Source organism: Hyperolius riggenbachi, chromosome 6 (assembly GCF_040937935.1).
Source record: "Hyperolius riggenbachi isolate aHypRig1 chromosome 6, aHypRig1.pri, whole genome shotgun sequence".
NCBI lineage: Eukaryota > Metazoa > Chordata > Amphibia > Anura > Hyperoliidae > Hyperolius > Hyperolius riggenbachi.
Window position 1 is genome coordinate 309,072,276 of NC_090651.1, and position 15,596 is coordinate 309,087,871.

Consider the following 15,596-nt stretch of genomic DNA (forward strand, 5'->3'; position numbering starts at 1 on the left):
AACACTGGCTGCCAGCCTCAATGTCTGTGTCCTGAGCAGCCGAGGTGGAAGAGCGCTTGCGTGCTACTACTGCTGCTGCTGTGGGGGATTCACGACCCTGAGGGAGGGAGGATGCTGCTGCGCTGGTGGGCCTTCTGCTCTCAGGAACCCCTGCCAGCAGTGCCTGCTTCTTCTTAAAGTCCGCATACTCGCGGCAGTGGCGGCTTCTCAGGTGGCCCTGGAGGGATGAGGTACCCATCTTGCTCAGACTTTTCCCACGGCTCAATCTTTTGCTGCATAACCTGCACACCGCATACCTTTTGTCATCAGTACATTCCTCAAAGCAATCCCACACTGGTGACTTTAATTTACTGCGGCCCCCACTAGCAGAGGGTGCAGCGGAGCAATGTGTGGTAGTAGTTGCCGGGGGTTGCATGGTGGTGGTGCCGGCTGAAGCAGTGTCCTGTCTACTTCCTCCACGCCCACTGCTGCCGATGCCCCTGCCTGACATATGGCGATATCCTTGCCTAGGCCGAGGTGACCCGTCATCCTGCTCTGACCATTCTTCCACGGACTCAGCAGGCTGCACATAGTTAGGGTCCACAACGTCGTCATCATCAGCAGCATCATCATAATCCAGCTCTTCCTCTGACTCCCCCGCCTCCTCTTCTGTCCCTACATCCCCAGACACAGACCCCTCTTCTTCATCACCAGAACTCAACAACGCTTGTGATTGTGGCCCGATCTCAATCTCTGCCACATCAGTCCCCAGTAAGTCCTGAGCTTCTTGCATCAGCAGGTTCCCAGATGCCGGACTGAGGGACAGAACGCTGTCATCCTGGGAGGGCTGCTGACCAGTGGGTGCTGGGGTGGATGTCACAACAAGCGTGGGATGTTGGCTGCTGCTGCTACTGATTGGAGTGGTGCTCACAGTAGAGGTCTGGGAGGAAGTCATGATGTCCATGAGTACGTCAGGTTCCATTTGCTCAACCACCACACGGGGACCAAAAACAGTGGGCACATTACAAGGTCACTGAAGGATGCAGTGGGCACAGCAGTGGGCACTGGACATACAACTAGGTCACTGAAGGATGCAGTGGCCACAGTACAAGGTCACTGAAGGATGCAGTGGGCACAGCAGTGGGCACTGGATATACAACTAGGTCACTGAAGGATGCAGTGGGCACAGTACAAGGTCACTGAAGGATGCAGTGGGCACAGTACAAGGTCACTGAAGGATGCAGTGGGCACAGCAGTGGGCACTGGATATACAACTAGGTCACTGAAGGATGCAGTGGCCACAGTACAAGGTCACTGAAGGATGCAGTGGGCACAGTACAAGGTCACTGAAGGATGCAGTGGGCACAGTACAAGGTCACTGAAGGATGCAGTGGGCACAGCAGTGGCCACTGGATATACAACTAGGTCACTGAAGGATGCAGTGGCCACAGTACAAGGTCACTGAAGGATGCAGTGGGCACAGCAGTGGGCACTGGATATACAACTAGGTCACTGAAGGATGCAGTGGGCACACAAGTATGTCACACTGTGTAATGAGATGCTCATATGCCAGCGAGCGAGCGAGCAGTGGGCACTGGGCACGGCACAAGGTCACTGACAGAATGAATGAACAGCGCTGGCAGAGAGTGGCGGCGCCGGCGGTGTGACTGGCTGCCTGCAAATAGTACAAGTGTATAACTGTCACTGGAATATACAAGTGAACACTGCAGCTGCACTAACCTGCCTGCCTGCACTCTACACACAGATAATCCCCACTCCCACTACACTGCAGCACTGAACCTGCCTGCACAGCACTACACACAGTTAAATAATCACTAGACTCCCACACTCCCACTACACTACACTGACTACAACTAACTACAGCAATCACTCACTGACTAGCTAACTGTGTACAGTATAAGAGCAGTGTTATCAAAAAAACGCTTTGTTTTTAACACAATAAATGCACTTGCTCAAACAACAATGGCCTGGAGATAATCCTCTCAGCACCACAGTCTAGCAAGGACAGAGCTTTTCCATCATGGCCGCTGCTTTATATTCAGGAGGGGAGGGCATAGCTCCCCTCCTGTGATTGGTTGCAAGGGCCTGGCTGGGGCACTCTGATTGGCCTGCAATGTGTCACTTCCGCATAGTTTGACGCATTTCCGCAAACCACGACTTCAGCACCGGGTTTCACGAGCGTGAATGCGGATTTCTGTCCGCATTCACGCGAAGCCGAAGTAGATTTTCGTGGTTGAAAATCTATTCACGGATTTCCGTGTCCGAGGCGGAATGCGTCAAAATGGTCGTGAATCCACGCGTAAGCGTGGTCACGACCTGGCGGTGAGCACCACTGCCTGCCAATAATGCAGGCAGTTTCAAAGCCCCAACAATTTTATTACCAACATTGTCAGATGTGTGCATGGGCGGTGCCAGGGGGGTGCTTTGGGTTCCTAAAGTTTTCCAAGCACACCCATAGTACTCCCCAGCGTGAACTGATGCTTCAGTTCACTGGCAGCAGCAGCCTGCAGCTCACAGTGCAGCTCCGGCAGCGGCAGAGCAGGGCTACGGTAAAATGGCATCCAAAGACCTGCTCTGGAGACTTTGAGTCTGAAGTGCAGGGCTTCGGGCGCCATTTTCCCATAGCCCTGCTCTCAGTGCGGGAGTTTCAGCTCAGCAAGTCAGGAACGTTGCTGGCTGGCTGCAAAGGATCGTGGGAGCTGCGCGCCGGACGGAGGTCGGGACAGGAGGTCTTCTGCAGGTGAGTAAATGTTTTTTTTTTTATTATTTAACAGGTGTATTTTGTGGTCAAATCTGCTGCTGGCCTGCTGACATTGTGTATGTTCTAGGCAAATCTGCCGACATGATTGAACGTGTTTTCTGGGCAAATCTGCAGACATGATTGAATGTGTTTTCTGGGTGAATCTGCCGACATGATTGAACGTGTTTTCTGGGCAAATCTGCTCACATTACATGTATTTTCTGGAGAAAACCTGCACAATTATGTGAATTTTCTGGGGAAAGGGTCACCAAAACTTGGGCCCACTGTCTTTGCATTGCACTTTTAAATTACAGTTAGCTCTGCCCTCATCCAGTCATGGCCACACCCACACACGAGTGCTGACACTTGATTCTCACTGCACAGAGGTTGTGTGCTGTTTTCCTCTGACAGAATTACGCGATGTGCAGTTTGTATGTTTTATAGGTTGGTCGCAATTCAGACGGAAGAGTGAGAGCACATTGGACTATATAATTTATTTATCACGCCCATTTATAGCCAAGCCCATTTTTGGCACGCCGCAGGTCATCAGCTACCCTGGAAGCTGGTCCAGTACCTGCATAGCACCCCCCCCCCCCAAAAAAAAAAATCCTGGAGTCGCCAATGGATGTGTGGCACTGTTTAATGTCCAATAAATATATATATATTTTTTTATCAAATGTATTTTAATGTTTATCTTTAACTAATGTATGTATATTTTATTAAAACATTAAAAAAATTAGCCTCTGCGCCGGTTACTAGTCAGGGACTACTGTTCACATGCCGGATTATCGGCTGAGATGATGGCCTTTATCGCCAGTGTTTTTTACCCTCGCAGAGGGTACAGGGACACGGATGCATAGTAGTAAACAATCCTGGATGCAATCTTGAATGGCATTTAGCACACGTGTGTGTGTATAGCGTGGAAAAAGGGGATGGGGGCACCGTTTTTTTTGCCTGGGGTGACAAAAAGGAGAGAAAGCACCCAGGCAACAAAACAACTGATGACTATCACTATGGGTGTTTAGACCATACTACTGTGGATCCAAGTATGACCTGGACACCTGAGTGGTAGAGAGGCCCATCAGACCCATGGCAGGTGGTAAACAGTGAGCCAGAAAAGCAAGCCGCAGATCTGAACCTGGGCAAAGTGGCTGATGATTTTGGCATGAAAACTGAGTAAGTCGCCTTAGGGTTGATTCACAAAAATTCTCAGGAATTATCTCACCTTACTTATTAACTCACAATTTATCTCTCCTTGGCTCAAAGTCAATTCACTTTTTTCCTGAATTTTTTCCTGGGGATAATTTTTCATTTTCTATTCAGAATAACTTTTTAGCACTTTGCAATTGAAAAAGTACTATAAAGTGGTTGAAAAGTAGTATAAAAACTATTTTAAGAATTTTCTTGCTTGTTGGTGATTTAAAAGGCAAGTTTTATTGACAATTTTGAAAATATAATTTAAGAGAAAACTCAGGCAATATCATGCTCCATTAGTGTGGCCACTACTATGGTCAGTCCTCAAATTGACTTTTTTTGGTCAGGAAGAGTCCTAAAAAGGGCTATTGGGGGGGTCCTCAAAAGGACTATTTGGGGTTTACCAGCTGGTGAACTGCAAGTAGCAGAGCACCTAGGAAGAAGCTACAAAGCACAATATCAAACAACAGCCTATCTCTTACTGTCCCTCTATCTGCAGCAGCAGATCCTTTCCCTACACTGACTAACGCAGAGTTAAAATTGGCAATGGGATTGTGCCTTTTATGAAGGGGTGTGTGGTCTGGGTGGTGATCAGGTTTGATTGGCCGTCCTGTCCCACCTGACATCAGAGAGAAGGGTAAAAAAAATGCCACTATGGAAAAGTATGGGGGGGGGGGCGCACGAGGATACCTAACCCCATGTGGTACCTAACCCTAAGCCCATTCCTAAGCCTAACCCTCTCCTAACCCTTAACCCCTCCCCAAGGTAAAGCCACAATACTGAGGCTAAGCAGCTAATTTTGGGCACTGTAAGGCGCCCAATTAGTGGCAATCAGCATGCGAATACCGTATATATACTCGCATATAAGCCGACCCGCATATAAGCCGACCCCCAACTTTTACCTGAAAAAACAGGGAAAAATGATTGACCCCCATATAAGCCGGGGGTAGGAAATGCTGGATTGGTGCAGGCCGCGTGATCCCTCCAGTGTGTCCCAGTATAGCTAGTATAGTGCCCAGTATAGCTAGTAAAGTGCCCAGTATAGCTAGTAAAGTGCCCAGTATTGGTAGGTAGTGCCCCAGTATAGCTAGTATAGTGCCCAGTATAGCGCCCAGTATAGCCAGTATAGCGCCCAGTATTGGTAGGTAGTGCCCCAGTATAGCTAGTATAGTGCCCAGTATAGCTAGTAAAGTGCCCAGTATTGGTAGGTAGTGCCCCAGTATAGCTAGTATAGTGCCCCAGTATAGCTAGTATAGTGCCCAGTATAGCCAGTATAGTGCCCAGTATAGCCAGTATAGAGTCCAGTATAGCCAGTATAGTGCCCAGTATAGCTAGTATAGTGCCCAGTATAGTGCCCAGTATAGCCAGTATAGTGCCCAGTATAGCTAGTATAGTGCCCAGTATATGTAGGTAGTGTCCAGTATATTTCCCAGTATAGCTTGTAAAGTGCCCAGTATTGGTAGGTAGTGCCCCAGTATAGCTAGTATAGTTCCCAGTATAGCTAGTATAGTGCCCAATTTAGGTAGGTAGTGCCCAGTATAGCTAGTAAAGTGCCCAGTATTCGTAGGTAGTGACCCAGTATAGCTAGTATAGTTCCCAGTATAGCTAGTATAGTTCCCAGTATAGCCAGTATAGTGCCCAGTATAGCTGCCCGCTCCCCCCGCGGCCCCGCTGCTATTACCTGTTTAGGCAGTGGCTTCCTAATCTGGGTTCCCCGCTCTCATGCGTTGCGTATTAAGTGTATCACAGCAGTGCGCCCGGCGCTGCTGCTGTGACGATGCAGGGGGCAGGAAAGAGTGCGGCTCCCTGTATCGCTGTTACCAGGTGAACCGCTCTTTCCTGCCCCCTGCATCGTCACAGTAGCAGCCCCGGGTGCGCTGCTGTGATACACTTAATACACAACGCATGAGAGCGGGGAACCCGGATTAGGAAGCCGCTGCCAGGTAACAGGTGATAACAGCGGCGGCCGCGGAGAGGGGAGGCGCGGACCACAGACCACCGGGAAAAGACTCGCATACAAGCCGACCCCCCAACTTTTGACTTCCTTTTTGGGGGTCAAAAATTCGGCTTGTATGCGAGTATATACGGTATCTTTAATGATCTACGCTAAGCCCTAAGCCCATTCCTAAGCCTCTCCCTCTCCTAACCCTTAACCCCTCCCCAAGGTAAAGCCACAATACTGAGGCTAAGCAGCTAATTTTGGGCACTGTAAGGCGCCCAATTAGTGGCAATCAGCATGCGAATACCGTATATATACTCGCATATAAGCCGACCCGCATATAAGCCGACCCCCCAACTTTTACCTGAAAAAACAGGGAAAAATGATTGACCCCCATATAAGCTGGGGGTAGGAAATGCTGGATTGGTGCAGGCCGCGTGATCCCCCCAGTGTGTCCCAGTATAGCTAGTATAGTGCCCAGTATAGCTAGTAAAGTGCCCAGTATAGCTAGTAAAGTGCCCAGTATTGGTAGGTAGTGCCCCAGTATAGCTAGTATAGTGCCCAGTATAGCGCCCAGTATAGCCAGTATAGCGCTTAGTATTGGTAGGTAGTGCCCCAGTATAGCTAGTATAGTGCCCAGTATAGCTAGTAAAGTGCCCAGTATTGGTAGGTAGTGCCCCAGTATAGCTAGTATAGTGCCCCAGTATAGCTAGTATAGTGCCCAGTATAGCCAGTATAGTGCCCAGTATAGCCAGTATAGAGTCCAGTATAGCCAGTATAGTGCCCAGTATAGCTAGTATAGTGCCCAGTATAGTGCCCAGTATAGCCAGTATAGTGCCCAGTATAGCTAGTATAGTGCCCAGTATATGTAGGTAGTGTCCAGTATATTTCCCAGTATAGCTAGTAAAGTGCCCAGTATTGGTAGGTAGTGCCCCAGTATAGCTAGTATAGTTCCCAGTATAGCTAGTATAGTGCCCAATATAGGTAGGTAGTGCCCAGTATAGCTAGTAAAGTGCCCAGTATTGGTAGGTAGTGACCCAGTATAGCTAGTATAGTTCCCAGTATAGCTAGTATAGTTCCCAGTATAGCCAGTATAGTGCCCAGTATAGCTGCCCGCTCCCCCCGCGGCCCCGCTGCTATTACCTGTTTAGGCAGTGGCTTCCTAATCTGGGTTCCCCGCTCTCATGCGTTGCGTATTAAGTGTATCACAGCAGTGCGCCCGGCGCTGCTGCTGTGACGATGCAGGGGGCAGGAAAGAGTGCGGCTCCCTGTATCGCTGTTACCAGCGGAACCGCTCTTTCCTGCCCCCTGCATCGTCACAGTAGCAGCCCCGGGTGCGCTGCTGTGATACACTTAATACGCAACGCATGAGAGCGGGGAACCCGGATTAGGAAGCCGCTGCCAGGTAACAGGTGATAACAGCGGCGGCCGCGGAGAGGGGAGGCGCGGACCACCGACCACCGGGAAAAGACTCGCATACAAGCCGACCCCCCAACTTTTGACTTCCTTTTTGGGGGTCAAAAATTCGGCTTGTATGCGAGTATATACGGTATCTTTAATGATCTACGCTAATTGGCGCCCAAAATGAGCTGTTTTGTTGCAAAGTAAAATCCATAATTTGTGTCAAAAAGGGTACATTTCGGCCATCGGCAGGCGCCTGATAGCAGCAGCACCGTCATGCACCCAAATTCCTCTTTTCTGATGCTAATCGCGGCTTTTAACATTGGCGCCTATGGGGCTCCCTTTCTTTCATGAGGGCTCCTGCACCCTTTTTTCCTGTTTCGGTTTTGTATCACTGCTGTGCCTAGACTCCTGCTTTCCAGCAAACTAATATTGCACTTTATTGAACATTCATGCTGCTACTGTCAAAATCTTAATGAGTCTCACGGAAAATGAGTCTGGGAATGAACAGACCATGTCAGCAGAGGTGGAGGAATAGTGAACCCCATTGATCTAAGCTGGAGATTCATTTAAAAATCATTTTGATCCAGAAATATTTTATTATTTTGTACTTGTTTCTTGGATGTGTTCTGTAATTTTCCAGGGTCACTCATTTATTGACCTTGGTGTTTCTTCTCAACATGTAATATATTTTTTTTATGGCTCAGTAGTAGAGAAAATAATATTGAGGAAAAAATACTTATTTGTTTTTTCCCCCCTCATTTGTTAAAATGGCTTTGTCTATGGATAGTGGGCAGAGGTCATATGGTGAGTTACTTGTACCAAATTTTCCCCTTTGCCTTGCATACAGTACTTAAGCCTAATTAATCAAGAAAACAATACCCAAGATAGGTGAGTATGTGTGTGTTTGATGGATGTGGTGTGTATATTTGGGTGTGTTGTATGTAGCGTGCAGCAGGTGCATGTGTGCGTGGTGTGCGTGAGCTTGTATGTGTTGGATGCGGTGTGTGTTGGATGTGGTGTCTGCTTGTGTGTCTGTGTGTGTATGTGTTTGTTGGATGTGGTGTGTGTACTTGGGTGTGTTGTAAATAGTGTGCAGATGCATGTGTGTGTGGTCGAGAAAGGTAAAAAGGGCGCTATAAATTTTGGCGCTGCCATAAACTGTACTGTGAATGACTGTACAGCAAAAGACAGAGCCCAAATGATGAAAAAACTGTGCAATTCAGCCACCAGCAATAGCTGGCAGCCCAATTGCATCTTAGCCCTGAGTCCATGACTCCTGGAGGGGGAATAGTAATCTATGCCATCTGGAAATTTGCAATAGCAGGGTGAGCCGTTTTTTACCCTGTGCCCAAATTTCCAGGTGGCCTTTTTACATGCATACGTGTGTGGTGTGTGTGAGCTAATGTGTGTTGAATGGCTGGTGTGTGTGTTTGTGTGTGTGTTTTGCTTTGCTCGATTTAGATGCAGGCCTTCATTCTATAAATTAACATCTACTACCCACCTTCTCAATTAAGCACCAGCTTTCTGATTTACTTTACTAAGACTCACACAAGCTTTTATCATTTAATTAATTGTGCCTAAGTTAATGAACTGAAATTTCACTGCTAAATTTGGAAGCAATGAAATGAAATGGGTCAGAATTTCTCTCCTAAATTGCTCTGGATCAGTAGGAGTCATTGCTCTGGACCAATAGGAGTCATTGGGAAGTAAATCCAGATAACTAATGGGTGGAAACAATAAGTAAGTCTGGCAAGAAATTCAGAGAAGCTCCCATAGAGATTAATATAGTATGTTTTGATGGCCCTAGGGGATTATAATGATTAAGAAATGCATTATATGACCTGGGTTACAGTGGTAGCAGGAAAAAAGGGTACCGGCGGCTAGTGGGGGAAAAGGGCGCCGCCATAGACTCTAATGCAATTATCATTAATAGGGCGAAAAAAGCAGTAAAAAGGGTGCCCGATAAATATCGTTAACAACATTAGAACATTACAGTTTTTGAAGTAGGTTATCATTTTAGAAGCTTGCAAAGTTATAGTTTTTGTCATATTATTTTGTTTGTATGTACAGATGTTACGTTCTCAAAGATATTATCGTTTCTATGAGTAAAAGGGTGTTTCTGCACAGGGAGTGGTTAAGGTTAGGCACCACCAGGGGGAGTGGTTAGGCCATACCCGGGCAGCGGGTAGTTTTAGGCAACACCAGGGGAGGTGGTGGTTAGGGTTAGGTACCACCAGGGTTCTGTGTGAGAGTAGTGTTGGGTTAAGCTGTATTGTTGAATTACGTAATGATTTTTAACGTGAATATATTTTCATTATTATCTCCTGTCTGTTTTTAAAATGGTATTTATCATTAACCAAGTTCGACAACAATGTTTCTCGTTATTAAGATTTCGTTATCCACCCGCGGCATTTCGATATCCATTGATGGCAGCCTTTTATCACCTCCCAGGCTCCAGCGATGAGCTGCTGTGGACCCCTCCGCTCTTGCTGGCTTTCCGGCTTGTACTGACGCTAAGTCCCGGGTCGCGGCTTGATGCGCGGGATCAAGCCGGGACCCGGCACTTAGCGTCAATACAGCAGGGATGCCGGCCAGAGCAGAGCAGCGATGGCTGCTGATCACTGAGGGGAGATGTCAGCAGTCATATGACATCTTAATCTCCCCTCTCCGATGCGCACGATCGCGGGGCGGTTCTTTAGCGCGGAAGTTGAATCAACGTCCAGTCAGGGCGGCAGCACCACCTGCTGGATGTAGATTCAACCTACGTCGGTCCCCAAAAGTTAAAGGGGTTCTGTGGAGTCCTGCAATAAACATAAACAGACAATTTACCTGCGGCTACTATCAGCCCCCTGTAGCTGTAATGTCCCACGCCGTCCTCCTCTGATCATTCCGGGAGCTTACTGCGCAGGCGCAGTACAAGAAAACCTCATACAGCGCCTGCGCAGTAAGCGCCTGGAGACGTGAGCAGTACCAGTACCTTGGGTCGCCCAAATAGCGTAACTTGCCCCACACGTGGAGCAGTGCTTTTCAGCGCTGCTAGATTTGGGCGCAGCCGGTGCCTCCATAGACTACAATAGGAAGTAACGTCGGGTCCGTCAGAAGACGGAGCCGAGGTTGCTTAACCACTTGAGGACCCACCCTTTACCCCCCCTTAAGGACCAGCGCTGTTTTAGCTGATCTGTGCTGGGTGAGCTCTGCAGCCCCCAGCACAGATCAGGGTGCAGGCAGAGCGACCAGATCGCCCCCCTTTTTTCCCCACTAGGGGGATGATGTGCTGGGGGGGTCTGATCGCTCCTGCCTGCCGGGTGTTGCGGGGGGGCACCTCAAAGCCCCCCTCCGCGGCGAAATCCCCCCCTCCCTCTCCTACCTGGCCCCCCTGGTGATCCGGGCTGCACAGGACGCTATCCGTCCTGTGCAGCCAGTGACAGGCTGTCCCCTGTCACATGGCGGCGATCCCCAGCCGCTGATTGGCCGGGGATCGCCGATCTGATCGCGCAGCAGCGCCGTACAATGTAAACAAAGCGGATTATTTCCGCTTGTGTTTACATTTAGCCTGCGAGCCGCGATCGGCGGCCCGCAGGCTATTCACGGAGCCCCCCGCCGTGAATTGACAGGAAGCAGCCGCTCGCGCGAGCGGCTGCTTCCTGATTAATTAGCCTGCAGCCGGCGACACGGTCCTGCAGCTGCCACTTTGCCGACGCACGGTATAAGCGTGCGGTCGGCAAGTGGTTAAAAAACACAATAATTCGGCCTCCAGCAATCGCTGGAAGCTGAATTATTTCATTCCCCCACTATCCATGTCGGCCTGGAGGGGGAATAGTAATTAAAACGGCTCAGACTTGTGCAGAAGCAGGATCAGCCATATACCGCTGAATCCTGCTCCCAAGTCTACCGGCGCCGATTTCAAATGTACTCCCCACATGGTAACATTGCCGTGTGGGGACAATACTACTGCTGGTAACTGCATCAGGGCCAATATCTTATATATCTTTTTCACATTATTGTGTTTATATTAGCTTTATGTACAATAGCCAAAGCATCACTGGGGCTAATTTTCATTTTAATAAAGTATTCCCAGAATGTCAAGATAATAATTTTTAAAAACGTTCTATTACTGGTTATTTAACATTATGTTAGTTACGTGATATGAAAATGATTCAATTATTTCATCATGCCAGTAGGACTTCATCAATAAAACCATTATGACAGTCGGCTTTGTTCTCCTGAGTTCTAGATGTCACGCACCTTTAATTAGCGATAAAACTGCTCCCTCGCTGCTGTCAGATGCCACGGGAAAGATGATGATGTGCAGACAAGCAGACATTAGCAGAACAAGCTGATAAACATAAATGTTCTTCACCTGCCAATCATCACAGACACGGAGCCTGCAAAGTAACCTGGCAGCCAAGGGTTAAACTCTGTCCTCAGCTCATCTTTTATCACTCTCAACATTACCAGACACGAAACACACTCCTTTCCAACACCATATTAAAGCAAACCTGTGACGAAACAAAAGAAAAAAGTTAGATAAAAGAAAAGAAAAAAGTTAGATACTTACTTCGGTAGAGATAAGCCTCTAGATGATCCAGAGGTTTCTCCGATCTTCCTCAATCCCACCGTTGCATGTTGGGACTCCGTTCTACTTTGCATCCATGCTCCCTTCGGTGTACAACATGGCTGCACTGCACAGGCACTAGTATGGCCTATGCTGCTCTCACTGGTGTACAAGCACAGCTGCACTGCACAGGAGCAAGTATGGCCCATGCTGCTTCCACTGGTGTACAAGCACGGCTGCACTGCAAAGGACAGGAGCAAGTATGGCCTATGCTGCTCTCACTGGTGTACAAGCACAGCTGCATTGCACAGGAGCAAGTACGGCCTATGCTGCTCCCACTGGCGTACAAGCACGGCTGCACTGCACAGGAACAAGTATGGCCTATGCTGCTCTCAATGGTGTACAAACACGGCTGCACTGCACAGGAACAAGTATGGCCTATGCTGCTCTCAATGGTGTACAAACACGGCTGCACTGCACAGGCGCAAGTATGGCCTATGCTGCTCTCACTGGTGTACAAGCACAGCTGCACTGCACAGGAGCAAGTATGGCCCATGCTGCTTCCACTGGTGTACAAGCACGGCTGCACTGCACAGGAGCAAGTATGGCCTATGCTGCTCTCACTGGTGTACAAGCACGGCTGCACTGCACAGGACAGGAGCAAATATGGCCTGTGCTGCTCCCACTGGTGTACAAGCATGGCTGTACTGCACAGGAGGAATTATGGCCTGTACGGCTCCCACCAGTGCACAAGCATGGCTGCACAGGAGCAAGTATGGTCCATGCTGCTCTCACTGCTGTACAAGCATGGCTGTACTGCACAGGTAGAGTTATGGCCCATGCTGCTCCCCCCAGTGTACAAGCATGGCTGCACTGCACAAGAGCAAGTATGGCCTTGCTGCTCACACCAGTGTACAAGCACGGCTGCACTGCACAGGAGCAAGTATGGCCCATGCTGTTCCCACCAGTGTACTGTAACCCGTATGATCCGTTAGCACCAGGCTCCGGCTGAGTGGAATCCACCAGATACTGACTCAGATGAGATAATCAAAGATTTATTCGTAACCTAAAAGTGGTCACAGTAGTTCAACTCAAAACACTTCAATGTCACAACACACCTCCCTTGCACATCAAAAGGTCAATAATACACAATCTCTAGTCTTTACAGCCGGTGCACCGGTAAAACCTGCGGAAGGAAACGGTTAGTTGAATACAAATTTTGGTGAGCTACAATAGGTCTTCTTGTACAACAATCAACAATTTTACAGCATATACAGATCACAGTACCGTTGTTGGGCGTGAGCTGGGGAAAGAGCTGGTCTACTGAGCAATTCAGTCCAATACCTAATCAGTTCTCAGTAGCCTTGCAACCAAGTCCAAGCTATATTGCTCAGCAAAACCTTGGGGGAAACTCGTGACAGTTTGCAGTATGGTACTGAATAGTTGACAGTTCGTTGGTTGGTCCAATCAGGACATTCACCTTGCTCCAAGATCTTTTAGACTCTTTAGGTTGTATTTGTAGCACTCAATACACTTTACTTTTAATACCTCCCCTTTGGATTGGGCCTCCCAAAACAGCAAACAAAATAAAATATAAGTCAAATAATCAAAAAGGGTTAACGCAAAATAAACATAAATAAAATATAAAGTGACCGATGCACCCCTCTATACCATCAACACCAACCTCCTACAATAAAACTTTCTTTAAGTGCACTTTGACTTTAAGGCTGAATAAGCTCTGAACTTTGTAACATTGCAACAATTGTATTCCGACTTAGTTGACTCTGTATCTTGATCAGGTATCACCTGGTTTCTCCTGCAGTATACTTTAAAGGGGAACTGAAGAGAGAGGTATATGGAGGCTGTCATGTTTATTTCCTTTTAATCAATACCAGTTGCCTGGCAGCCCTGCTGGTCTATTTCTCTGCAGTAGTATCTGATTAAAACCAGAAACAAGCATGCAGCTAGTCTTGTCAGATCAGACTTATAAGTCTGAACCACTGAAACACCTGATCTGCTGCATGCTTGTTCAGGGGCTATGGCTAATAGTATTAGAGGCAGAGGATCAGCAGGGCTGCCAGGCAACTGGTATTGTATAAAAGGAAATAAACATGACAGCCTCCATATACCTCTCTCTTCAGTTCCCCTTTAATATCACAAGATGCAATATAATTCCTCCTCTTCCACTTAGCTTCGTAATACTGACAGGTTCTCTTTAGATATCAGACTCTTTGTAATTATGCAGAACACATCATCTAAAGAACATATAAAGTTTAACTCTTGACTTGAAACGGACTTCACAGGAATAATGTCTCTATGTAACAGGACCATATGCAAGCGGGGCTGTGTCAGCTCAGTAGGGTACTCTATGGAGGCTATGAATGTCTCTCAGTGACAGTAGGGCCTGGACTTTTTATAATCAATAGCAATTTGTCTCACTTTATATCAGCAGCTTTCTTCTGCATAAACATCTGTATTCTCAGCACAATGTCTCTGTGACTGTACAGCTCTCTCACACAGGCAGTCTTTAGCAATAGCACTCAGGGACACAATTTGGGTCTCTCCAGCTTCTGGGTTGCTATCATCAGCAAGCTTACGCTGGACACAGGCTACTAACTGTACACACATTTTGGCTTAGGATTGGCTCTCAGGCCTATACTCATCTGACTGCAAATGTCTTTAGGTCAGGGTTGGTCCAGGTCTGCCGCCTCCGGGTAGTGTCCGTCCCACTGCCACTGTCCTTACTGCTCGGCTGTGTCTTTCTCTGTATGGCCGCCGGGTCCCCCTAGCTTCTGGGCGACTGCTACGGCCTTTCTCTGCGCTGGTCTGGCCTCCCACCCTGCTCCGCACCACTCACTCCTGTCTTCAAGTCCTCTCTCCTCCACGCTCTCTCCCGCTCTGCTCTGGCTCTCACCAGTTTCCTCCGGTTACACCCTTGTAGACCCTGCCCCCAGCACCTGCACTGTGTCTCTCTGACAGGCCGTGCGGGACTCTGGAAAGTTCCAGCAAATTCCCCTACTTTACATACTGCGGTCCCCTAGCAACTGACTAAGCGACCTTTCTTTCGCTTACTTTCCCTTCTCATGCGCCGTTTTGGTTCTAGCAGCTCGATACTTAGTCTTAAAGGCGCCACACACATATTAATGCTTTAGTATTCTGGAACCCTCTTTTTGGGAAGGGGGGGGGGTTACAGTACAAGCATGGATGCACTGCACAGGAGCAAATATGGTACTTGCTGCTCCCACCAATGCACAAGCACAGCTGCAGTGCACAGGAGCAAGTATGGCCCGTACTGCTCTCACCAATGTACAAGCATGGCTGCACTGCACAGGGGCAAGTATGGCCCATGCTGTTCTCACCAGTATACAAGCATGGCTGCACTGCACAGGAGCAAGTATGGCCCATGCTGTTCCCACCAGTGTACAAGCATGGCTGCACTGCACAGGAGCAAGTATGGCCCACGCTGTTCCCACCAGTATACAAGCATGGCTGCACTGCACAGGAGCAAGTATGACCCGTGCTTCTCCAATGCACTGCACAGGTGCAAGTATGGTCCCTGCCTGCGCAGAAGCACAAAACCACCAAAACATATTCTACAAGTCTTGTCAAATATGTTGAAAGGTTTCAGGCACTGGAGAGGTGAGGTCGGGAAAGATGGGAAAAGCCTCTAGGACTGTCCAGAATATTTTTACTACTGAGGTAAGTATTCAATTTAGTTTCATTTTTCACTGCATGTACCCTTTAAAGCACCTTTCTAGGCACAA